General features: G+C 40.0%; 6 non-coding genes across 6 annotated transcripts; all 6 read left to right on the top strand.

The window, feature by feature from the left end:
* The first annotated feature begins 3,703 nt into the window (after positions 1-3,703).
* On the top strand, positions 3,704-3,785 carry TRNAL-AAG (transfer RNA leucine (anticodon AAG)). The gene has a single exon. It is a non-coding gene; the product is annotated as a tRNA-Leu (tRNA).
* A 10,906-nt stretch (positions 3,786-14,691) lies between these two features.
* TRNAL-UAG (transfer RNA leucine (anticodon UAG)) lies at positions 14,692-14,773 on the top strand. Its single transcript has one exon. It is a non-coding gene; the product is annotated as a tRNA-Leu (tRNA).
* Positions 14,774-16,152: 1,379 nt separating this feature from the next.
* On the top strand, positions 16,153-16,234 carry TRNAL-UAG (transfer RNA leucine (anticodon UAG)). Its single transcript has one exon. It is a non-coding gene; the product is annotated as a tRNA-Leu (tRNA).
* A 1,361-nt stretch (positions 16,235-17,595) lies between these two features.
* On the top strand, positions 17,596-17,677 carry TRNAL-AAG (transfer RNA leucine (anticodon AAG)). Its single transcript has one exon. It is a non-coding gene; the product is annotated as a tRNA-Leu (tRNA).
* A 4,288-nt stretch (positions 17,678-21,965) lies between these two features.
* Positions 21,966-22,047, top strand: TRNAL-AAG (transfer RNA leucine (anticodon AAG)). The gene has a single exon. It is a non-coding gene; the product is annotated as a tRNA-Leu (tRNA).
* Positions 22,048-24,884: 2,837 nt separating this feature from the next.
* Positions 24,885-24,966, top strand: TRNAL-AAG (transfer RNA leucine (anticodon AAG)). The gene has a single exon. It is a non-coding gene; the product is annotated as a tRNA-Leu (tRNA).
* The last annotated feature ends 2,015 nt before the right edge of the window (positions 24,967-26,981 follow it).

Genomic DNA, 26,981 nt, shown 5'->3' with positions numbered 1-26,981 from the left:
AAGGATGAAAAGGGTAAAGTGGTCAATAATGATGTTGAGAAGACTGAACTTTTAAATTCCTATTTGGCTTCTGTGTTCTCTAAGAAATTAAATGTAACATCAAGTGATCTTCACTGTGTTGTAGAAGAAAAGGAACATGTGAGCAAGTCATACGTATGAATACGGCATATGAATAGTCATGTTGGCTTTAGGCATCAGAATTAACTACATAATTTACCATCTATGTTACATCCATGTCAGTTCAATCAATGATCAACCATTCTCAAAATTTGCCAAAATCAATCTTGGACAAAAGAAGTCTAACTGCTAGCTCATATCCCTGCTGCCTTTTTAGGATTATCAATACAGGATGAGTAGAGTGATTAGCAAACATAAACAGTGCCATGCTGCTTCTGCTGCTATCCAGTAAGTCACCCTATTGATGAACTCATAGCTACACTGCTCTGCACTGCTGTATAATGTCTTCCTTGCTGCTGCTTCTGATTATCTGTTACGTACAGGCAGGGGTGTAGGAATCCTTCATATTTGAGGGTCCTGTATATGGGAGATCATAGCAAGTAATCTATACCACCTAATTCAGTGATAACTAAAAATTAGCGGATGAGCCAACAGAGGAAAGATTAGTTAAATATCTGGATACAAGTCATATGTTTTGTAAAATGGTTCCCCAGAGTCAATGTACAAACAATTCCCTAATAATTACGTTGCTGTTGCATAATAACATTTGTCTTTTTGTATTATTGGTTATAAAATATTTTCTGCCACTTACATCAAAAGCAAACTTTTGATATAAATAACATTAAACATATGTAAGAGGTAGCGTGGCCGAGCAGTCTAAGGTGCTGGATTTAGGCTTCAGTCTCTTTGGAGGCATGGGTTCAAATCCCACCGCCGCCATCATTTATTTGGATCTAATTTTTGCTAAAAATTAGGAAACAGTTGAGGAAGTAAAGGGGATAGAGATTTTAGGAGGCAGCGGTTTTTCAATCCTATACTTTTGAACTACAAAAGGAGGAAAACCTGCGAAAACTGAGATTTTAAGATTGGACTGTAGAAAGGCAGTTTTTAATGGACTCAGTAAAAAGGAAGGAAAGGTAGGATGTTCTAAAGGAAAGTAATGTCCAGGAAGGATGGGAGATTTTGCTAAATTAAATTCTCACAGCAAAATCAGTAACAATCCCGAAAAGAAGGAAGAATTGAAACCATATATGGAGACCAGGATGGCTGAATACTGAAGTGAAAAGCTTGCTAAAAAGGAACAAAGAAATGAATATCAAATGGAAAGAAGAATATAATGCTGTCTGCAGGGAAAGCTGGGCTAGCGTTAGAAGAGCTAAAGCCAGTAATGAATTGAGGCTTGCAAGAGAGACCAAAAGCAATAAGAAAGGATTTTGGAAGTAAGTCAAAAGTTAAAGAAAAGCCAAAGATGCTATAGGATTTTTAAAAGATGAAAAGGGTAAAGTGGTCAATAATGATGTTGAGAAGACTGAACATTTTAATTCCTATTTGGCTTCTGTGTTCTCTAAGAAAGTAAATGTAACATCAAGTGATCTTCACTGTGCTGTAGAAGAAAAGGAACATGTGAGCAAGTCATACGTATGAATACGGCATGTGAATAGTCATGTTGGCTTTAGGCATCAGAATTAATTACATAATTTACCATCTATGTTACATCCATGTCAGTTCAATCAATGATCAGCCATTCTCAAAATGTGCCAAAATCAATCTTGGTCAAAAGAAGTCTAACTGCTAGCTCATATCCCTGCTGCCTTTTTAGGATTATCAATACAGGATGAGTAGAGCGATTAGCAAACATAAACAGAGCCATGCTGCTTCTGCTGCTTTCCAGTATGTCACCCTAGTGATGGATTCATAGCTACACTGCTCTGCACTGCTGTATAATGTCTTCCTTGCTGCTTCTGATTATCTGTTACGTACAGGCAGGGGTGTAGGAATCCTTCATGTTTGAGGGTCCTGTATATGGGAGATCACAGCAAGTAATCTATACCACCTAATTCAGTGATATCTAAAAATTAGCGGATGAGGCAACAAAGGAAAGATTAGTTAAATATCTGGATACAAGTTATATGTTTTGTATAATGGTGCCCCAAAGTCAATGTACAAACAATTCCCTGATAATTACGTTGCTGTTGCATAATAACATTTGTCTTTTTGTCATATTGGATATAAAATATTTTCTGCCACTTACATCAAAAGCAAACTACTGATATAAATAACTTTAAACATATGTAAGAGGTAGCGTGGCCGAGCGGTTTAAGGCTCCTGTCTCTCTGGAGTCGTGGGTTCAAATCCCACCGCTGCCATTATTTATTTGGATCAAATTTTTACCAAAAATTAGGAAACGGTTGGGGAAGTAAAGGGGGTTGAGAACTTAGGAGTCAGCGATCATAGTAACCTACAATTTTGAACTACAAAAGGAGGAAAACCTGCGAAAACTGAGATTTTAAGATTGGACTGTAGAAAGACAGCTTTTAATGGACTCAGTAAAAAGTAAGGAAAGGTAGGATGTTCTAAAGGAAAGAAATGTCCAGGAAAGATGGGAGATTTTGCTAAATTAAATCCTCACTGCACAATCAGTAACAATCCCGAAAAGAAGGAAGAATGGAAAGCCTTTATGGAGACCAGGATGGCTGAATACTGAACTTAAAAGCTTGCTAAAAAGGAACAAAGAAATGAATATCAAATGAAAAGAAGGGTTCATATCTAAAGAAGAATATAATGCTGTCTGGAGGGAAAGGTGTGCTAGCGTTAGAAGAGCTAAAGACAGTAATGAAGTGAGGCTTGCAAGAGAGACCAAAAGCAATAAGAAAGGATTTTGGAAGTAAGTCAAAAGTTAAAGAAAAGCCAAAGATGCTATAGGATTTTTAAAGGATGAAAAGGGTAAAGTGGTCAATAATGATGTTGAGAAGACTGAACTTTTAAATTCCTGTTTTGCTTCTGTGTTCTCTAAGAAAGCAAATGTAACATCAAGTGATCTTCACTGTGCTGTAGAAGAAAAGTAACATGTGAGCAAGTCATACATAACAATACGGCATATGAATACTCATGTTGGCTTTAGGCATCAGAATTAATTACATAATTTACCATCTATGTTACATCGATGTCAGTTCAATCAATGATCAACGATTCTCAAAATTTGCCAAAATCAATCTTGGTCAAATGAAGTCTAACTGCTAGCTCATATCCATGCTGCCATTTTAGGATTATCAATACAGGATGAGCAGAGTGATTAGCAAACATAAACAGAGCCATGCTGCTTCTGCTGTTTTCCCGTAAGTCACCCTAGTGATGGATTCATAGCTACACTGCTCTGCACTGCTGTATAATGTCGTCCTTGCTGCTGCTTCTGATTATCTGCTATGTACAGGCTGGGGTGTAGGAATCCTTCATGTTTGAGTGTCCTGTATGTGGGAGATCATAGCAAGTAATCTATACCACCTAATTCAGTGATATCTAAAAATTAGCGGTTGAGCCAACAGAGGAAAGATTAGTTAAATATCTGGATACAAGTCATATGTTTTGCAAAATGGTGCCCCAGAGTCAATGTACAAACAAATCCCTGATAATTACGTTGCTCACGCATAATAACATTTGTATTTTTGTCTAATTAGATATACAATGTTTTCTGCCACTTATATCATTAGCAAATATCTAATTTAAATAAGCTTGAACATCCGTATGAGGTAGCGTGGCCGAGCGGTCTAAGGCGCTGGATTAAGGCTCCAGTCTCTCTGGAGGCGTGGGTTCAAATCCCACTGCTGCCATTATTTATTTGGATCTAATTTTTACCAAAAATTAGGAAACAGTTGAGGAAGTAAAGGGGATTGAGAATTTAGGAGACAGCGGTAATTCTATCCTATACTTTTGAACTACAAAAGGTGGAAAACCTGCGAAAACAGAGATTTTAAGAATGGACTGTAGAAAGGCAGTTTTTAATGGACTCAGTAAAAAGGAAGGAAAGGTAGAATGTTATAAAGGAAAGAAATGTCCAGGAAGGATGGGAGATTTTGCTAAATTAAATTCTCACTGCACAATCAGTAACAATCCCGAAAAGAAGGAAGAATGGAAAGCATTTATGGAGACCAGGATGGCTGAATACTGAACTTAAAAGCTTGCTAGAAAGGAACAAAGAAATGAATATCAAATGAAAAGAAGGGTTCATATCTAAAGAAGAATATAATTGTAATGCACACACCCGGACTGACTGGCGTGTGCGTGTTTATGTAGTGATTCCACTGTGCCATGAACCGGAGAGTGCCTGGAGGGGCGTAACTAAGTATCTGCCCGATCCGACCAAGGTCGCACGACGGCATACGACGCCAGTGCACCAGGGAGGAACCGAGAAGAGGAACCAGGGTCTACTCCAGGTCAGACTCCGGACACGGCTGTTGACCCACACCGGGGAATACAGGAACAGGCAGACTAGAGCACAGGCTGGGTAGGGTCCAGTACAGACTGGGAGACAAATTTGAAACCGCAGACGCGGTAGACAGAGCTGAGCAAAGCGAAAACCGCAGACGCGGCGGACAGAGCTGAGCAAAGCGAAAACCGCAGACGCGGCGGACAGAGCTGAGCAAAGCGAAAACCGCAGACGCGGCGGACAGAGCTGAGCAAAGCGAAAACCGCAGATGCGGCGGACAGAGCTGAGCAAAGCGAAAACCGCAGACGCGGCGGACAGAGCTGAGCAAAGCGAAAACCGCAGACGCGGCGGACAGAGCTGAGCAAAGCGAAAACCGCAGACGCGGCGGACAGAGCTGAGCAAAGCGAAAACCGCAGACGCGGCGGACAGAGCTGAGCAAAGCGAAAACCGCAGATGCGGCGGACAGAGCTGAGCAAAGCGAAAACCGCAGACGCGGCGGACAGAGCTGAGCAAAGCGAAAACCGCAGACGCGGCGGACAGAGCTGAGCAAAGCGAAAACCGCAGATGCGGCGGACAGAGCTGAGCAAAGCGAAAACCGCAGACGCGGCGGACAGAGCTGAGCAAAGCGAAAACCGCAGACGCGGCGGACAGAGCTGAGCAAAGCGAAAACCGCAGACGCGGCGGACAGAGCTGAGCAAAGCGAAAACCGCAGACGCAGAGGGAACAGGACTCTGTTCACATGGAACAGACTAGAAGGGAAAGGCAGAACCAGATACCCACAGGGTACTTGCAGAGAAGTAGCGAGTGGACCACAAACTCACAAACGGAAGTACAGTGAGAACGAGCAGGAGTTAGGTACGAGTTCAGACTCTGCAGAAAAAGGAAAGGAACGGACATAGAGAAAAAACAGGTAAAAGATAGGAGAGAGTTCAGACTGGTACTGAGTGTACGGAGGAGACCGACACTGCAGCGGGATACAGGAGCGGGTCTGGGAATACGGCCCCCAGAGAGGCGAGACGAACAGGCAAGGAGCGTGTTCAGACTAGCCTGGAAATACAGCCTCCAGGAAGGCGGAACAAACAGGCAAGGAACGAGTACAGACTGCAGGTTAAGATACACAGATAGGACACAGTACAGACATGGGAACAGATACTGCAAGACAGGTAACATAGACAGGACCTGGCATGTCAGAGACAAAAGCCAACTGACAGGGCAAGATGCTCAGGCATGGGTTAATTGGGGCAGCTGTTTAAATAACAGGTGACAGACAGCAATAGGCTGAGGACGCACAAGGGGTGTGCCTGCAGCAGGTACAAAAAGCAGGAAGTGATCGGGCGCCGCCCTTAAGCAGCAGACACTGAAGCAAACAGACAGCATGGAGGGAAGCCAGAGAGACACCCTGGACTGGAGATCAAGTGCGCGTTCTTGCACAGTGGGAGATGGACCACTATGCAAGGACGCCGCCAGGTATGTTACAGTACACCCCCCTTACGCCCCCTCTTCTTCAGGCCTGCCAGAATGTTCCGCAGGGAATTCGAGGGCCAATCCTTTACTTCAAGGAGATCACTTCCACTGTCCACTGGAGAAACTGGTCTCCTCTGGTTAGCTAGGATGCTACCTCCTATCCAGCCATCCTCAGCAACAGACGAAACAGGTGGAGTACCAGGAACAGCACACAGGGAAGTCTCTCTCCACTTATTATCAGGTAGCACCCCAGAGGGTTCAGGAGACAACTGGAAGTCCTCCGCCGGGTTGAAGGAGTGCAGAGACTCGGGGGTAACCTCTGCTTCGGGGTACATCTTGTCAAACTCACAGGATGAAATGGGCGAGGTATCAGGTACAAGGTGTAGAAAAGTCCCTGTTACCTTGTTATCTGGTGGTACCCAGGAGGATTCAGAAAACAACTGGGGGTCCTCCGCCGGGTCGGAATAGTGCAGAGACTCGGGGGTAACCTCTGCTTCGGAGTACACTAGGTCGGACTCGCTGGATGAAGCGGGCGAGGTATCAGGTACCGAATATAGAAGAGTACCTGTCCATTCGTTATCAGGTAGCACCCCGAAGGGTTCAGGAGACAACTGGAGGTCCTCCGCCTGGTCGGAGGGGTGTAGAGACTCGGGGATAACCTCTGCTTCGAGGTACATCTTGTGAAATTCACAGGAAGAAATAGACGGGTTATCAGGTACAGGGTGAGAAAAAGTCACTGTCTCTTTGTTATCTGGTGGTACCCCGGAGGAGTCAGGAAACAACTGGAGGTCCTCTGCCTGGTCAGAGGGGTGTAGAGACTCATGGGTAACCTCTGCTTCAGAGTACACTAGGTCGGACTCACTGGACGAAGCAAGCGAGGTATCAGATCCAGGATATAGGAAAGTCTCTGTCCATTCACCACCAGGTGGCACCCCGAAGGGTTCTAGAGACAACTGGAGGTCCTCCGCCTGGTCGGAGGGATGTAGAGACTCGGGAGTAACCTCTGCTTCGGAGTACACTAGGTGGGACTCACTGGACGAAGCGAGCAATGTATCAGGTACAGAGTATAGGAGAGTCTCTGTCCTTTCGCTACCAGGTAGCACCCCGAAGGGCTCAGGAGACAACTGGAGGTCCTCCGCCAGGTCGGAGGGGTGAAGAGACTCATGGGTAACCTCTGCTTCAGAGTACACTAGGTTGGACTCACTGGATGAAGCAGCCGAGATATCAGGTACCGAGTATAGGAAAGTCTCTGTCCATTCGCTATCAGGTACCACCCAGAAGGGTTCAGGAGACAACTGGAGATCCTCCGCCTGATCGGAGGGGTGTAGAGACTCAGGGGTAACCTCTGCTTCGGAGAGCACTAGGTCGAACTCACTGGACGAAGCGGGCGAGGTATCAGGTGCAGGGTATAGGGAAGTCTCTCTCCAATTGTCCTCAAGTGGTATCCCGGGGGATTCAGGAGGCAACAGGGGGTCCTCCGGTGTAAATTCTGGGTGGGCAGCAGTCTCTTCGGGCAGGAGAACTGGTGCACTACCCACGCACATTACCCGTTGGGGCTTCTTCAGGATAAAGGGAGATGAAGCTTCAGTACGGACTTCAAGGTTGGGGTCAGGAGGTCTCAGGGAGGACAGTCTCTCTGGAGGCGTGGGTTCAAATCCCACCGCTGCCATTATTTATTTGGATATAATTTTTACCAAAAATTAGGAAACAGTTGAGGAAGTAAAGGGGATTGAGAATTTAGGAGACAGCGGTAATTCTATCCTATACTTTTGAACTACAAAAGGTGGAAAACCTGCGAAAACTGAGATTTTAAGATTGGACTGTAGAAAGGCAGTTTTTAATGGACTCAGTAAAAAGGAAGGAAACGTAGGATGTTCTAAAGGAAAGAAATGTCCAGGAAGGATGGGAGATTTTGCTAAATTAAATTCTCACTGCACAATCAGTAACAATCCCAAAAAGAAGGAAGAATGGAAAGCATTTATGGAGACCAGGATTGCTGAATACTGAACTTAAAAGCTTGCTAAAAAGGAACAAAAAAATGAATATCAAATGAAAAGAAGGGTTCATATCTAAAGAAGAATATAATGCTGTCTGCAGGGAAAGGTGGGCTACAGTTAGAAGAGCTAAAGCCAGTAATGAAGTGAGGCTTGCAAGAGAGACCAAAAGCAATAAGAAAGGATTTTGGAAGAAAGTCAAAAGTTAAAGAAAAGCCAAAGATGCTATAGGATTTTTAAAGGATGAAAAGGGTAAAGTGGTCAATAATGATGTTGAGAAGACTGAACTTTTAAATTCCTGATTTGCTTCTGTGTCCTCTAAAAAAGCAAACGTAACATCAAGTGATCTTCACTGTGCTGTAGAAGAAAAGGAACATGTGAGCAAGTCATACATAATAATACGGCATATGAATAGTCATGTTGGCTTTAGGCATCAGAATTAATTACATAATTTACCATCTATGTTACATCGATGTCAGTTCAATCAATGATCAACAATTCTCAAAATTTGCCAAAATCAATCTTGGTCAAATGAAGTCTAACTGCTAGCTCATATCCCTGCTGCCTTTTTAGGATTATCAATACAGGATGAGCAGAGTGATTAGCAAACATAAACAGAGCCATGCTGCTTCTGCTGCTTTCCAGTAAGTCACCCTAGTGATGGATTCATAGCTACACTGCTCTGCACTGCTGTATAATGTCTTACTTGCTGCTGCTTCTGATTATCTGTTACGTACAGGCAGGGGTGTAGGAATCCTTCACGTTTGAGTGTCCTGTATGTGGGAGATCATAGCAAGTAATCTATACCACCTAATTCAGTGACATCTAAAAATTAGCGGATGAGCCAACAGAGGAAAGATTAGTTAAATATCTGGATACAAGTCATATGTTTTGCAAAATGGTGCCCCAGAGTCAATGTAAAAACAAATCCCTGATAACTACGTTGCTCATGCATAATAACATTTGTATTTTTGTCTAATTAGATATACAATGTTTTCTGCCCCTTAGATCATTAGCAAATTTCTGATTTAAATAAGTTTGAAAATCCGTATGAGGTAGCGTGGCTGAGCGGTCTAAGGCGCTGGAGTAAGGCTTCAGTCTCTCTGGAGGCGTGGGTTCAAATCCCATCGCAGCCATTATTTAATTGGATCTAATTTTTACCAAAAATTAGAAAACAGTTGAGGAAGTAAAGGGGATTGAGAATATAGGAGGCAGCGTTAATTCTATCCTATACTTTTGAACTACAAAAGGTGGAAAACCTGTGAAAACTAAGATTTTAAGATTGGACTGTAGAAAGGCAGTTTTTAATGGACTCAGTAAAAAGGAAGGAAAGGTAGAATGTTATAAAGGAAAGAAATGTCCAGGAAGGATGGGAGATTTTGCTAAATTAAATTCTCACTGCACAATCAGTAACAATCCCGAAAAGAAGGAAGAATGGAAAGCATTTATGGAGACCAGGATGGCTAAATACTGAAATGAAATCTTGCTAAAAAGGAACAAAGAAATGAATATCAAATGAAAAGAAGGGTTCATATCTAAAGAATATAATGCTGTCTGCAGGGAAAGCTGGGCTAGCATTAGAAGAGCTAAAGCCAGTAATGAAGTGAGGCTTGCAAGAGAGACCAAAAGCAATAAGAAAGGATTTTGGAAGTAAGTCCAAAGTTAAAGAAAAGCCAAAGATGCAATAGGATTTTTAAAGGATGAAATGGGTAAAGTGGTCAATAATGATGTTGAGAAGACTGAACTTTTAAATTCCTGTTTTGCTTCAGTGTTCTCTAAGAAAGCAAATGTAACATCAAGTGATCTTCACTGTGCTGTAGAAGAAAAGGAACATGTGAGCAAGTCATACGTATGAATATGGCATATGAATAGTCATGTTGGCTTTAGGCATCAGAATTAACTACATAATTTACCATCTATGTTACATCCATGTCAGTTCAATCAATGATCAACCATTCTCAAAATTTGCCAAAATCAATCTTGGTCAAAAGAAGTCTAACTGCTAGCTGATATCCCTGCTGCCTTTTTAGGATTATCAATACAGGATGAGCAGAGTGATTAGCAAACATAAACAGAGCCATGCTGCTTCTGCTGCTATCCAGTAAGTCAACCTATTGATGAACTCATAGCTACACTGCTCTGCACTGCTGTATAATGTCTTCCTTGCTGCTGCTTCTGATTATCTGTTACGTACAGGCAGGGGTGTAGGAATCCTTCATGTTTGAGTGTCCTGTATATGGGAGATCATAGCAAGTAATCTATACCACCTAATTCAGTGATATCTAAAAATTAGCGGATGAGCCAACAGAGGAAAGATTAGTTAAATATCTGGATACAAGTCATATGTTTTGTAAAATGGTGCCCCAGAGTCAATGTACAAACAAATCCCTGATAATTACGTTGCTCATACATAATAACATTTGTCTTTTTGTATTATTGGATATAAAATATTTTCTGCCACTTACATCAAAAGCAAACTTTTGATATAAATAACATTAAACATATGTAAGAGGTAGCTTGGCCGAGCAGTCTAAGGTGCTGGATTTAGGCTTCAGTCTCTCTGGAGGCATGTGTTCAAATCCCACCGCCGCCATCATTTATTTAGATCTAATTTTTACTAAAAATTAGTAAACAGTTGAGGAAGTAAAGGGGATAGAGATTTTAGGAGGCAGCGGTAATTCTATCCTATACTTTTGAACTACAAAAGGAGGAAAACCTGCGAAAACTGAGATTTTAAGATTGGACTGTAGAAAGGCAGTTTTTAATGGACTCAGTAAAAAGGAAGGAAAGGTAGGATGTTCTAAAGGAAAGTAATGTCCAGGAAGGATGGGAGATATTGCTAAATTAAATTCTCACAGCACAGTCAGTAACAATCCTGAAAAGAAGGAAGAATTGAAAGCATATATGGAGACCAGGATGGCTGAATACTGAACTGAAAAGCTTGCTAAAAAGGAACAAAGAAATGAATATCAAATGGAAAGAAGAATATAATGCTGTCTGCAGGGAAAGCTGGGCTAGCGTTAGAAGAGCTAAAGCCAGTAATGAATTGAGGCTTGCAAGAGAGACCAAAAGCAATAAGAAAGGATATTGGAAGTAAGTCAAAAGTTAAAGAAAAGCCAAAGATGCTATAGGATTTTTAAAAGATGAAAAGGGTAAAGTGGTCAATAATGATGTTGAGAAGACTGAACTTTTAAATTCCTATTTGGCTTCTGTGTTCTCTAAAAAAGTAAATGTAACATCAAGTGATCTTCACTGTGCTGTAGAAGAAAAGGAACATGTGAGCAAGTCATACGTATGAATACGGCATGTGAATAGTCATGTTGGCTTTAGGCATCAGAATTAATTACATAATTTACCATCTATGTTACATCTATGTCAGTTCAATCAATGATCAACCATTCTCAAAATGTGCCAAAATCAATCTTGGTCAAAAGAAGTCTAACTGCTAGCTCATATCCCTGCTGCCTTTTTAGGATTATCAATACAGGATGAGTAGAGTGATTAGCAAACATAAACAGAGCCATGCTGCTTCTGCTGCTTTCCAGTTTGTCACCCTAGTGATGGATTCATAGCTACACTGCTCTGCACTGCTGTATAATGTCTTCCTTGCTGCTTCTGATTATCTGTTACGTACAGGCAGGGGTGTAGGAATCCTTCATGTTTGAGTGTCCTGTATATGGTAGATTATAGCAAGTAATCTATACCACCTAATTCAGTGATATCTAAAAATTAGCGGATGAGCCAACAAAGGAAAGATTAGTTAAATATCTGGGTACAAGTTATATGTTTTGTAAAATGGTGCCCCAAAATCAATGTACAAACAATTCCCTTATAATTACGTTGCTGTTGCATAATAACATTTGTCTTTTTGTCATATTGGACATAAAATATTTTCTGCCACTTACATCAAAAGCAAACTACTGATATAAATAACTTTAAACATTTGTAAGAGGTTGCGTGGCAGAGTGGACTAAGGCGCTGGATTTAGGCTCCAGTCTCTCTGGAGTCGTGGGTTCAAATCCCACCCCTGCCATTATTTATTTGGATCAAATTTTTACCAAAAATTAGGAAACGGTTGAGGAAGTAAAGGGGGTTGAGAACTTAGGAGGCAGCGATCATAGTATTCTATAATTTTGAACTACAATGGAGGAAAACCTGCGAAAACTGAGATTTTAAGATTGGACTGTAGAAAGACAGTTTTTAATGGACTCAGTAAAAAGTAAGGAAAGGTAGGATGTTCTAAAGGAAAGAAATGTCCAGGAAAGATGGGATATTTTGCTAAATTAAATTCTCACTGCACAATCAGTAACAATCCCGAAAAGAAGGAAGAATGGAAAGCATTTATTGAGACCAGGATGGCTGAATACTGAACTTAAAAGCTTGCTGAAAAGGAACAAAGAAATGAGTATCAAATGGAAAGAAGGGTTCATATCTAAAGAAGAATATAATGCTGTCTGCAGGGAAAGCTGGGCTAGTGTTAGAAGAGCTAAAGCCAGTAATCAATTGAGGCTTGCAAGAGAGACCAAAAGCAATAAGAAAGGATTTTGGAAGTAAGTCAAAAGTTAAAGAAAAGCCAAAGATGCTATAGGATTTTTCAAAGATGAAAAGGGTAATGTGGTCAATAATGATGTTGAGAAGACTGAACTTTTAAATTCCTATTTGGCTTCTGTGTTCTCTAAGAAAGTAAATGTAACATCAAGTGATCTTCACTGTGCTGTAGAAGAAAAGGAACATGTGAGCAAGTCATACGTATGAATACGGCATATGAATAGTCATGTTGGCTTTAGGCATCAGAATTAGCTACATAATTTACCATCTATGTTACATCCATGTCAGTTCAATCAATGATCAACCATTCTCAAAATTTGCCAAAATCAATCTTGGTCAAAAGAAGTCTAACTGCTAGCTCATATCCCTGCTGCCTTTTTAGGATTATCAATACAGGATGAGTAGAGTGATTAGCAAACATAAACAGTGCCATGCTGCTTCTGCTGCTATCCAGTAAGTCACCCTATTGATGAACTCATAGCTACACTGCTCTGCACTGCTGTATAATGTCTTCCTTGCTGCTGTTTCTTATTATCTGTTACGTACAGGCAGGGGTGTAGGAATCCTTCATATTTGAGGGTCCTGTATATGGGAGATCATAGCAAGTAATCTATACCACCTAATTCAGTGATATCTAAAAATTAGCGGATGAGCCAACAAAGGAAAGATTAGTTAAATATCTGGGTACAAGTTATATGTTTTGTAAAATGGTGCCCCAAAGTCAATGTACAAACAATTCCCTTATAATTACGTTGCTGTTGCATAATAACATTTGTCTTTTTGTCATATTGGATATAAAATATTTTCTGCCACTTACATCAAAAGCAAACAACTGATATAAATAACTTTAAACATATGTAAGAGGTTGCGTGGCAGAGTGGTCTAAGGTGCTGGATTTAGGCTTCAGTCTCTCTGGAGTCGTGGGTTCAAATCCCACCGCTGCCATTATTTATTTGGATCAAATTTTTACCAAAAATTAGGAAACGGTTGAGGAAGTAAAGGGGGTTGAGAACTTAGGAGGCAGCGATCATAGTATTCTATAATTTTGAACTACAATGGAGGAAAACCTGCGAAAACTGAGATTTTAAGATTGGACTGTAGAAAAGCAGTTTTTAATGGACTCAGTAAAAAGGAAGGAAAGGTAGGATGTTCTAAAGGAAAGTAATGTCCAGGAAGGATGGGAGATTTTGCTAAATTAAATTCTCACAGCACAATCAGTAACAATCCCGAAAAGAAGGAAGAATTGAAAGCATATATGGAGACCAGGATGGCTGAATACTGAACTGAAAAGCTTGCTAAAAAGGAACAAAGAAATGAATATCAAATGGAAAGAAGAATATAATGCTGTCTGCAGGGAAAGTCGGGCTAGCGTTAGAAGAGCTAAAGCCAGTAATGAATTGAGGCTTGCAAGAGAGACTAAAAGCAATAAGAAAGGATTTTGGAAGTAAGTCAAAAGTTAAAGAAAAGCCAAAGATGCTATAGGATTTTTAAAAGATGAAAAGGGTAAAGTGGTCAATAATGATGTTGAGAAGACTGAACTTTTAAATTCCTATTTGGCTTCTGTGTTCTCTAAGAAAGTAAATGTAACATCAAGTGATCTTCACTGTACTGTAGAAGAAAAGGAACATGTGAGCAAGTCATACGTATGAATACGGCATGTGAATAGTCATGTTGGCTTTAGGCATCAGAATTAATTACATCATTTACCATCTATGTTACATCCATGTCAGTTCAATCAATGATCAACCATTCTCAAAATTTGCCAAAATCAATCTTGGTCAAAAGAAGTCTAACTGCTAGCTCATATCCCTGCTGCCTTTTAGGATTATCAATACAGGATGAGTAGAGTGATTAGCAAACATAAACAGAGCCATGCTGCTTCTGCTGCTTTCCAGTAAGTCACCCAAGTGATGGATTCATAGCTACACTGCTCTGCACTGCTGTATAATGTCTACCTTGCTGCTGCTTCTGATTATCTGTTACGTACAGGCAGTGGTGTAGGAATCCTTCATGTATGAGTGTCCTGTATGTGGGAGATCATAGCAAGTAATCTATACCACCTAATTCAGTGATATCTAAAAATTAGCAATTGAGCCAACAGAGGAAAGATTAGTTAAATATCTGGATACAAGTCATATGTTTTGCAAAATGGTGCCCCAGAGTCAATGTACAAACAAATCCCTAATAATTACATTGCTCATGCATAATAACATTTGTATTTTTGTCTAATTAGATATACAATGTTTTCTGCCACTTATATCATTAGCAAATATCTGATTTAGATAAGTTTGAACATCCGTATGAGGTATCGTGGCCGAGCGGTCTAAGGCGCTGGATTTAGGCTCCAGTCTCTCTGGAGTCGTGGGTTCAAATCCCACTGCTGCCATTATTTATTTGGATCAAATTTTTACCAAAAATTAGGAAACGGTTGAGGAAGTAAAGGGGGTTGAGAACTTAGGAGGCAGCGATCATAGTATTCTATAATTTTGAACTACAAAAGGAGGAAAACCTGCGAAAACTGAGATTTTAAGATTGGACTGTAGAAAGACAGTTTTTAATGAACTCAGTAAAAAGTAAGGAAAGGTAGGATGTTCTAAAGGAAAGAAATGTCCAGGAAAGATGGGAGATTTTGCTAAATTAAATTCTCACTGCACAATCAGTAACAATCCCGAAAAGAAGGAAGAATGGAAAGCATTTATTGAGACCAGGATGGCTGAATACTGAACTTAAAAGCTTGCTGAAAAGGAACAAAGAAATGAGTATCAAATGGAAAGAAGGGTTCATATCTAAAGAAGAATATAATGCTGTCTGCAGGGAAAGCTGGGCTAGTGTTAGAAGAGCTAAAGCCAGTAATCAATTGAGGCTTGCAAGAGAGACCAAAAGCAATAAGAAAGGATTTTGGAAGTAAGTCAAAAGTTAAAGAAAAGCCAAAGATGCTATAGGATTTTTCAAAGATGAAAAGGGTAATGTGGTCAATAATGATGTTGAGAAGACTGAACTTTTAAATTCCTATTTGGCTTCTGTGTTCTCTAAGAAAGTAAATGTAACATCAAGTGATCTTCACTGTGCTGTAGAAGAAAAGGAACATGTGAGCAAGTCATACGTATGAATACGGCATATGAATAGTCATGTTGGCTTTAGGCATCAGAATTAACTACATAATTTACCATCTATGTTACATCCATGTCAGTTCAATCAATGATCAACCATTCTCAAAATTTGCCAAAATCAATCTTGGTCAAAAGAAGTCTAACTGCTAGCTCATATCCCTGCTGCCTTTTTAGGATTATCAATACAGGATGAGTAGAGTGATTAGCAAACATAAACAGTGCCATGCTGCTTCTGCTGCTATCCAGTAAGTCACCCTATTGATGAACTCATAGCTACACTGCTCTGCACTGCTGTATAATGTCTTCCTTGCTTCTGCTTCTTATTATCTGTTATGTACAGGCAGGGGTGTAGGAATCCTTCATATTTGAGGGTCCTGTATATGGGAGATCATAGCAAGTAATCTATACCACCTAATTCAGTGATATCTAATAATTAGCGGATGAGCCAACAGAGGAAAGATTAGTTAAATATCTGGATACAAGTCATATGTTTTGTAAAATGGTGCCCCAGAGTCAATGCACAAACAATTCCCTAATAATTACGTTGCTGTTGCATAATAACATTTGTCTTTTTGTATTATAGGATATAAAATATTTTCTGCCACTTACATCAAAAGCAAACTTTTGATATAAATAACATTAAACATATGTAAGAGGCAGCGTGGCCGAGCAGTCTAAGGTGCTGGATTTAGGCTTCAGTCTCTCTGGAGGCATGGGTTCAAATCCCACCGCCGCCATCATTTATTTGGATCTAATTTTTACTAAAAATTAGGAAACAGTTGAGGAAGTAAAGGGGATAGAGATTTTAGGAGGCAGCGGTAATTCTATCCTATACTTTAGAACTACAAAAGGAGGAAAACCTGCAAAACTGAGATTTTAAGATTGGACTGTAGAAAGGCAGTTTTTAATGGACTCAGTAAAAAGGAAGGAAAGGTAGGATGTTCTAAAGGAAAGTAATGTCCAGGAAGGATGGGAGGTTTTGCTAAATTAAATTCTCACAGCACAATCAGTAACAATCCCGAAAAGAAGGAAGAATTGAAAGCATATATGGAGACCAGGATGGCTGAATACTGAACTGAAAAGCTTGCTAAAAAGGAACAAAGAAATGAATATCAAATGGAAAGAAGAATATAATGCTTTCTGCAGGGAAAGCTGGGCTAGCGTTAGAAGAGCTAAAGCCAGTAATGAATTGAGGCTTGCAAGAGAGACCAAAAGCAATAAGAAAGGATTGTGGAAGTAAGTCAAAAGTTAAAGAAAAGCCAAAGATGCTATAGGATTTTTAAAAGTTGAAAAGGGTAATGTGGTCAATAATGATATTGAGAAGACTGAACTTTTAAATTCCTATTTGGCTTCTCTATTCTCTAAGAAAACAAATGTAACATCAAGTGATCTTCACTGTGCTGTAGAAGAAAAGGAACATGTGAAAAAGTCATACGTATGAATACTGCATATGAGTGGTCATGTTAGCTTTAGGCATCAGAATTAATTACATAATTTACCATCTATGTTACATCCATGTCAGTTCAATCAATGATCAACCATTCTCAAAATTTGTCAAAATCAATCTTGGTGAAATGAAGTCTAACTGCTAGCTCATATCCCTGCAGCCTTTTTTAGGGTTATCAATACAGGATGAGCAGAGTGATTAGCAAACATACACAGAGCCATGCTGCTTCTGCTGCTTTCCAATAAGTCACCCTAGTGATGAACTCATAGCTACATTGCTCTGCACTGCTGTATAATGTCTTCCTTGCTGCTGCTTCTGATTATCTGTTACGTACAGGCAGGGGTGTAGGAATCCTTCATGTTTGAGTGTCCTGTATATGGGAGATCATAGCAAGTAGTCTATACCACCTGATACAGAGATATCTAAAAATTAGCAGATGAGCCAACAGAAGAAAGATTAGTTAAATATATGGATACAAGTCATATGTTTTGTAAAATGGTGCCCCAAAGTCAATGTACAAACAAATCCCTGATAACTATGTTGCTCATGCATAATAACATTTGTATTTTTGTCTAATTAGTTATACAATGTTTTACGCAACTTATATCATTAGCAAATTTCTGATTTAAATAAGATTGAACATTCGTATGAGGTAGCGTGGCCGAGCGGTCTAAGGCGCTGGATTAAGGCTCCAGTCTCTCTGGAGGCGTGGGTTCAAATCCCACCGCTGCCATTATTAATTTGGATCTAATTTTTACCAAAAATTAGAAAACAGTTGAGGAAGTAAAGGGGATTGAGAATTTAGGAGGCAGCGTTAATTCTATCCTATACTTTTGTACTACAAAAGGTGGAAAACCTGTGAAAACTAAGATTTTAAGATTGGACTGTAGAAAGGCAGTTTTTAATGGACTCAGTAAAAAGGAAGGAAAGGTAGAATGTTATAAAGGAAAGAAATGTCCAGGAAGGATGGGAGATTTTGCTAAATTAAATTCTCACTGCACAATCAGTAACAATCCCGAAAAGAAGGAAGCATTTATGGAGACCAGGATGGCTAAATACTGAACTTAAAAGCTTGCTAAAAAGGAACAAAGAAATGAATATCAAATGAAAAGAAGGGTTCATATCTAAAGAATATAATGCTGTCTGCAGGGAAAGCTGGGCTAGCATTAGAAGAGCTAAAGCCAGTAATGAAGTGCGGCTTGCAAGAGAGACCAAAAGCAATAAGAAAGGATTTTGGAAGTAAGTCAAAAGTTAAAGAAAAGCCAAAGATGCTATCGGATTTTTAAAGGATGAAAAGGGTAAAGTGGTCAATAATGATGTTGAGAAGACTGAACTTTTAAATTCCTGTTTTGCTTCTGTGTTCTCTAAGAAAGCAAATGTAACATCAAGTGATCTTCACTGTGCTGTAGAAGAAAAGGAACATGTGAGCAAGTCATACATAAGAATACGGCATATGAATAGTCATGTTGGCTTTAGGCATCAGAATTACTTACATAATTTACCATCTATGTTACATCGATGTGAGTTCAATCAATGATCAACGATTCTCAAAATGTGCCAAAATCAATCTTGGTCAAAAGAAGTCTAACTGCTAGCTCATATCCCTGCTGCCTTTTTAGGATTATCAATACAGGATGAGTAGAGTGATTAGCAAACATAAACAGAGCCATGCTGCTTCTGCTGCTTTCCAGTAAGTCACCCTAGTGATGGATTCATAGCTACACTGCTCTGCACTGCTGTATAATGTCTTCCTTGCTGCTGCTTCTGATTATCTGTTACGTACAGGCAGGGGTGTAGGAATAATTCATGTTTGTGGGTCCTGTTTATGGGAGATCATAGCAAGTAATCTATACCACCTAATTCAGTGATATCTAAAAATTAGCGGATGAGCCAATAGAGGAAAGATTAGTTAAATATTTGGATACAAGTCATATGTTTTGTAAAATGGTGCCCCAGAGTCAATGTACAAACAAATCCCTGATAACTGCGTTGCTCATGCATAATAACATTTGTATTTTTGTCTAATTAGTTATACAATGTTTTCCGCAACTTATATTATTAGCAAATTTCTGATTTAAATAAGTTTGAACATCCGTATGAGGTAGTGTGGCCGAGCGGTCTAAGGCACTGAATTAAGGCTCCAGTCTCTCTGGAGTCGTGGGTTCAAATCTCACCGCTGCCATTATTTATTTGGATCTAATTTTTACTAAAAATTTGGAAACAGTTGAGGAAGTATAGGGGGTTGAGAATTTAGGAGGCAGCGGTAATTTTATCCTATACTTTTGAACTACAAAAGGTGGAAAACCTGCGAAAACTGAGATTTTAAGATTGGACTGTAGAAAGGCAGTTTTTAATGGACTCAGTAAAAAGGAAGGAAAATTAGGATGTTCTAAAGGAAAGAAATGTCCAGGAAGGATGGGAGATTTTGCTAAATTAAATTCTCACTGCACAATCAGTAACAATCCCAAAAAGAAGGAAGAATGGAAAGCATTTATGGAGACCAGGATGGCTGAATACTGAACTTAAAAGCTTGCTAAAAAGGAACAAAGAAATGAATATCAAATGAAAAGAAGGGTTCATATCTAAAGAAGAATATAATGCTGTCTGCAGGGAAAGGTGGGCTAGCGTTAGAAGAGCTAAAGCCAGTAATGAAGTGAGGCTTGCAAGACAGACCAAAAGCAATAAGAAAGGATTTTGGAAGTAAGTCAAAAGTTAAAGAAAAGCCAAAGATGCTATAGAATTTTTAAAGGATGAAAAGGGTAAAGTGGTCAATAATGATGTTGAGAAGACTGAACTTTTAAATTCCTGTTTTGCTTCTGTGTTCTCTAAGAAAGCAAATGTAACATCAAGTGATCTTCACTGTGCTGTAGAAGAAAAGGAACATGTGAGCAAGTCCTACATAACAATACGGCATATGAATAGTCATGTTGGCTTTAGGCATCAGAATTAATTACATAATTTACCATCTATGTTACATCGATGTCAGTTCAATCAATGATCAACGATTCTCAAAATTTGCCAAAATCAATCTTGGTCAAATGAAGTCTAACTGCTAGCTCATATCCCTGCTGCCTTTTTAGGATTATCAATACAGGATGAGCAGAGTGATTAGCAAACATAAACAGAGCCATGCTGCTTCTGCTGCTTTCCAGTAAGTCACCCTAGTGATGGATTCATAGCTACACTGCTCTGCACTGCTGTATAATGTCTTCCTTGCTGCTGCTTCTGATTATCTGTTACGTACAGGCAGGGGTGTAGGAATCCTTCATGTTTGAGTGTCCTGTATGTGGGAGATCATAGGAAGTAATCTATACCACCTAATTCAGTGATATCTAAAAATTAGCGGTTGAGCCAACAGAGGAAAGATTAGTAAAATATCTGGATACAAGTCATATGTTTTGCAAAATGGTGCCCCAGAGTCAATGTACAAACAAATCCCTGATAATTACATTGCTCATGCATAATAACATTTGTATTTTTGTCTAATTAGATATATAATGTCTTCTGCCACTTATATCATTAGTAAATATCTTATTTAAATAAGATTATAATCCATATGAGGTAGCGTGGCCGAGCGGTCTAAGGCTCTGGAGTAAGGCTCCAGCCTCTCTGTAGGCGTGGGTTTAAATCCCACCACTGCCATTATTTATTTGGATCAAATTTTTACCAAAAATTAGGAAACAGTTGAGGAAGTAAAGGGGTTTGAGAATTTAGGAGACAGCGGTAATTCTATCCTATACTTTTGAACTACAAAAGGTGGAAAACCTGCGAAAACTGAGATTTTAAGATTGGACTGTAGAAAGGCAGTTTTTAATGGACTCAGTAAAAAGGAAGGAAAAGTAGGATGTTCTAAAGGAAAGAAATGTCCAGGAAGGATGGGAGATTTTGCTAAATTAAATTCTCACTGCACAATCAGTAACAATCCCGAAAAGAAGGAAGAATGGAAAGCATTTATGGAGACCAGGATGGCTGAATACTGAACTTAAAAGCTTGCTAAAAAGGAACAAAGAAATGAATATCAAATGAAAAGAAGGGTTCATATCTAAAGAAGAATATAATGCTGTCTGCAGGGAAAGGTGGGCTAGCGTTAGAAGAGCTAAAGCCAGTAATGAAGTGAGGCTTGCAAGAGAGACCAAAAGCAATAAGAAAGGATTTTGGAAGTAAGTCAAAAGTTAAAGAAAAGCCAAAGATGCTATAGGATTTTTAAAGGATGAAAAGGGTAAAGTGGTCAATAATGATGTTGAGAAGACTGAACTTTTAGATTCCTGTTTTGCTTCTGTGTTCTCTAAGAATGCAAATGTAACATCAAGTGATCTTCATTGTGCTGTGGAAGAAAAGGAACATGTGAGCAAGTCATACGTATGAATACGGCATATGAATAGTCATGTTGGCTTTAGGCATCAGAATTAACTACATAATTTACCATCTATGTTACATCCATGTCAGTTCAATCAATGATCAACCATTCTCAAAATTTGCCAAAATCAATCTTGGTCAAAAGAAGTCTAACTGCTAGCTCATATCCCTGCTGCCTTTTTAGGATTATCAATACAGGATGAGTAGAGTGATTAGCAAACATAAACAGTGCCATGCTGCTTCTGCTGCTATCCAGTAAGTCACCCTATTGATGAACTCATAGCTACACTGCTCTGCACTGCTGTATAATGTCTTCCTTGCTGCTGCTTCTGATTATCTGTTACGTACAGGCAGGGGTGTAGGAATCCTTCATGTTTGAGGGTCCTGTATATGGGAGATCATAGCAAGTAATCTACACCAACTAATTCAGTGATATCTAAAAATTAGCGGATGAGCCAACAGAGGAAAGATTAGTTAAATATTTGGATACAAGTCATATGTTTTGTAAAATGGTGCCCCAGAGTCAATGTACAAACAAATCCCTGATAACTGCGTTGCTCATGCATAATAACATTTGTATTTTTGTCTAATTAGTTATACAATGTTTTCCGCAACTTATATCATTAGCAAATTTCTGATTTAAATAAGTTTGAACATCCGTATGAGGTAGTGTGGCCGAGCGGTCTAAGGCACTGGATTAAGGCTCCAGTTTCTCTGGAGGCGTGGGTTCAAACCTCACTGCTGCCATTATTTATTTGGATCTAATTTTTACTAAAAATTTGGAAACAGTTGAGGAAGTATAGGGGGTTGAGAATTTAGGAGGCAGCAGTAATTTTATCCTATACTTTTGAACTACAAAAGGTGGAAAACCTGCGAAAACTGAGATTTTAAGATTGGACTGTAGAAAGGCAGTTTTTAATGGACTCAGTAAAAAGGAAGGAAAAGTAGGATGTTCTAAAGGAAAGAAATGTCCAGGAAGGATGGGAGATTTTGCTAAATTAAATTCTCACTGCACAATCAGTAACAATCCCAAAAAGAAGGAAGAATGGAAAGCATTTATGGAGACCAGGATGGCTGAATACTGAACTTAAAAGCCTGCTAAAAAGGAAAAAAGAAATGAATATCAAATGAAAAGAAGGGTTCATATCTAAAGAAGAATATAATGCTGTCTGCAGGGAAAGGTGGGCTAGCGTTAGAATAGCTAAAGCCAGTAATGAAGTGAGGCTTGCAAGAGAGACCAAAAGCAATAAGAAAGGATTTTGGAAGTAAGTCAAAAGTTAAAGAAAAGCAAAAGATGCTATCGGATTTTTAAAGGATGAAAAGGGTAAAGTGGTCAATAATGATGTTGAGAAGACTGAACTTTTAAATTCCTGTTTTGCTTCTGTGTTCTCTAAGAAAGCAAATGTAACATCAAGTGATCTTCACTGTGCTGTAGAAGAAAAGGAACATGTGAGCAAGTCATACATAAGAATACGGCATATGAATAGTCATGTTGGCTTTAGGCATCAGAATTAATTACATAATTTACCATCTATGTTACATCGATGTCAGTTCAATCAATGATCAACGATTCTCAAAATTTGAAAAAATCAATCTTGGTCAAATGAAGTCTAACTGCTAGCTCATATCCCTGCTGCCTTTTTAGGATTATCAATACAGGATGAGCAGAGTGATTAGCAAACATAAACAGAGCCATGCTGCTTCTGCTGCTTTCCAGTATGTCACCCTAGTGACGAACTCATTGCTACACTGCTCTGCACTGCTGTATAATGTCTTCCTTGCTGCTGCTTCTGATTATCTGTTATGTACAGGCAGGGGTGTAGGAATCCTTCATTTTTCAGTGTCCTGTATGTGGGAGATCATAGCAAGTAATCTATACCACCTAATTCAGTGATATCTAAAAATTAGCGGTTGAGCCAACAGAGGAAAGATTAGTTAAATATCTGGATACAAGTCATATGTTTTGTAAAATGGTGCCCCAGAGTCAATGTACAAACAAATCCCTGATAACTGCGTTGCTCATGCATAATAACATTTGTATTTTTGTCTAATTAGTTATACAATGTTTTCTGCAACTTATATCATTAGCAAATTTCTGATTTAAATAAGTATGAACATATGTATGAGGTAGCGTGGCTGAGCGGTCTAAGGCGCTGGATTAAGGCTCCAGTCTCTCTGGAGGCGTTTCAAATCCCACCGCTGCCATTATTTATTTGGATCTAATTTTTACCAAAAATTAGGAAACAGTTGAGGAAGTATAGGGGGTTGATAATTTAGGAGGCAGCGGTAATTTTATCCTATACTTTTGAACTACAAAAGGTGGAAAACCTGCGAAAACTGAGATTTTAAGATTGGACTGTAGAAAGGCAGTTTTTAATGGAATCAGTAAAAAGGAAGGAAAAGTAGGATGTTCTTAAGGAAAGAAATGTCCAGGAAGGATGGGAGATTTTGCTAAATTAAATTCTCACTGCACAATCAGTAACAATCCCAAAAAGAAGAAAGAATGGAAAGCATTTATGGAGACCAGGATGGCTGAATACTGAACTTAAAAGCCTGCTAAAAAGGAACAAAGAAATGAATATCAAATGAAAAGAAGTGTTCATATCTAAAGAAGAATATAATGCTGTCAGCTGGGAAAGGTGGGCTAGCGTTAGAAGAGTTAAAGCCATTAATGAAGTGAGGCTTGCAAGAGAGACCAAAAGCAATAAGAAAGGATTTTGGAAGTAAGTCAAAAGTTAAAGAAAAGCCAAAGATGCTGTAGGATTTTTAAAGGATGAAAAGGGTAAAGTGGTCAATAATGATGTTGAGAAGACTGAACTTTTAAATTCCTGTTTTGCTTCTTTGTTCTCTAAGAAAGCAAATGTAACATCAAGTGATCTTCACTGTGCTGTAGAAGAAAAGGAATATGTGAGCAAGTCATACATAACAATACGGCATATGAATAGTCATGTTGGCTTTAGGCATCAGAATTAATTACATAATTTACCATCTATGTTACATCGATGTCAGTTCAATCAATGATCAACGATTCTCAAAATTTGCCAATATCAATCTTGGTCAAATGAAGTCTAACTGCTAGCTCATATCCCTGCTGCCTTTTTAGGATTATCAATACAGGATGAGCAGAGTGATTAGCAAACATAAACAGAGCCATGCTGCTTCTGCTGCTTTCCAGTAAGTCACCCAAGTGATGGATTCATAGCTACACTGCTCTGCACTGCTGTATAATGTCTTCCTTGCTGCTGCTTCTGATTATCTGTTACGTACAGGCAGGGGTGTAGGAATCCTTCATGTTTGAGTGTCCTGTATGTGGGAGATCATAGCAAGTAATCTATACCACCTTATTCAGTGATATCTAAAAATTAGCAATTGAGCCAACAGAGGAAAGATTAGTTAAATATCTGGATACAAGTCATATGTTTTGCAAAATGGTGCCCCAGAGTCAATGTACAAACAAATCCCTAATAATTACGTTGCTCATGCATAATAACATTTGTATTTTTGTCTAATTAGATATACAATGTTTTCTGCCACTTATATCATTAGCAAGTATCTGATTTAAATAAGTTTGAACATCCGTATGAGGTAGCGTGGCCGAGCGGTCTAAGGCGCTGGATTAAGGCTCCAGTCTCTCTGGATGCGTGGGTTCAAATCCCACCGCTGCCATTATTTATTTGGATCTAAATTTTACCAAAAATTAGGAAACAGTTGAGGAAGTAAAGGGGATTGAGAATTTAGGAGACAGCGGTAATTCTATCCTATACTTTTGAACTACAAAAGGTGGAAAACCTGCGAAAACTGAGATTTTAAGATTGGACTGTAGAAAGGCAGTTTTTAATGGACTCAGTAAAAAGGAAGGAAAAGTAGGATGTTCTAAAGGAAAGAAATGTCCAGGAAGGATGGGAGATTTTGCTAAATTAAATTCTCACTGCACAATCAGTAACAATCCCAAAAAGAAGGAAGAATGGAAAGCATTTATGGAGACCAGGATGGCTGAATACTGAACTGAAAAGCTTGCTAAAAAGGAACAAAGAAATGAATATCAAATGGAAAGAAGAATATAATGCTGTCTGCAGGGAAAGCTGGGCTAGCATTAGAAGAGCTAAAGCCAGTAATGAATTGAGGCTTGCAAGAGAGACCAAAAGCAATAAGAAAGGATTTTGGAAGTTGTTATGCTGTTATGCACACGCCCGGGCTAAGCGGCGTGTGCGTGTGATTGGTAGTGATTCCACTGGACCGTGCCGGAGAGTGAATGCCTGGAGGGGCGTGACTAAGTATTCACCCGATCCGACCAGGGTCACACGACGGCATACGACGCCAGTGCACCAAGGAGGAACCGAGCAGAGGGACCAGGTGCTTCTCCAGGACAGACCCCGGACACGGCTGTTGACCCACACAGGGGAATACAGGAACAGGCTGGTAGGCTGGCACACAGACTGGAGGGTATAGGCAGGCACGACTGGTATGCAGGCAGGCGGGTATGCAGGCAGGGGGGTAAAGGCAAGCACAGCTAGAGTGCAGACAGGGAGGCACTAGCAGGTAGGAACACAGGCGGGATAGGACCCAGTACACACCGGGACTCAGGAGCAATACAGGCAGAGGGTTACAGGCAAGCACAGCTAGAGTGCAGACAAGGCTGAGCAGGGAGGACAGGGCTCTGTTCACACGGAACAGACAGGAAGGGAAAGACAGAGCCAGATACTCACACAGTACTTGCAGAGACAACAAGCAGGAGTTAGGTACGAGTTCAGACTCTGCAGAAAAAGGAAGGGAACGGACATAGAGGCAAAACAGGTAAAGGACAGGAGAGAGTTCAGACTGGAACTGAGTGTACGGAGAAGACCGACACTGCAGAGGGATACAGGAGCGGGTCCGGGAATACGGCCCCCAGAGAGGCGGAACGAACAGGCAAGGAGCGTGTTCAGACAGGACAGACCAGACACAGGAGCGGGTCTAGGAAATCGGCCACTAGAAGGCGGAACGAACAGGCAAGGAGCGTGTTCAGACAGGTCAGACAAGATACAGGAACGGGTCTAGGTAATCGGCCCCTAGAAGGCAGGAGGAACAGGCTAGGAGCGTGTTCAGACAGGTCAGACAAGATACACAGAAAGGACTCAGTTCAGACACGGGAGCTGATACCGCGAAGCAGGAGACATACAGAACTCAGTTCAGACACGGGAGCTGATACCGCAAAGCAGGAGACATACAGGACTCAGTTCAGACACGGGAACTGATACAAAAAGCAGGAGACAAGAGACGGGACCTGGCACCTTCAGAGTGCAAGCACACACTGAAGGAAACACTATGCTCAGGCAGGGATAGAAGGGAGCTGCTGAGCTATATACCAAGTGACAGACAGCAATAGGCTGAGGACGCACAAGGGGTGTGACCCACAGCAGGTACAAAAGGCAGGAAGTGATCGGGCGCCGCCCTTAAGCAGCAGAAACAGACACAAACAGACAGCATGGAGGGAAGCCAGAGAGACACTCTGGACAGGAGATCAAGTGCGCCCTCTTGCACAGTGGGAGATGGACCACCATGCAAGGACGCCGCCAGGTATGTTACAGAAGTAAGTCAAAATTTAAAGAAAAGCCAAAGATGCTATAGGATTTTTAAAAGATGAAAAGGGTAAAGTGGTCAATAATGATGTTGAGAAGACTGAACTTTTAAATTCCTATTTG

The sequence above is a fragment of the Phyllobates terribilis genome, unplaced genomic scaffold (genome assembly GCF_046119375.1).
Source record: "Phyllobates terribilis strain yellow unplaced genomic scaffold, ASM4611937v1 Scaffold_11__3_contigs__length_659146591, whole genome shotgun sequence".
Taxonomy (NCBI): Eukaryota; Metazoa; Chordata; class Amphibia; order Anura; family Dendrobatidae; genus Phyllobates; species Phyllobates terribilis.
The sequence above is the reverse complement of the archived record's forward strand: the minus strand, read 5'-3'. Positions and strand labels throughout refer to the sequence as shown.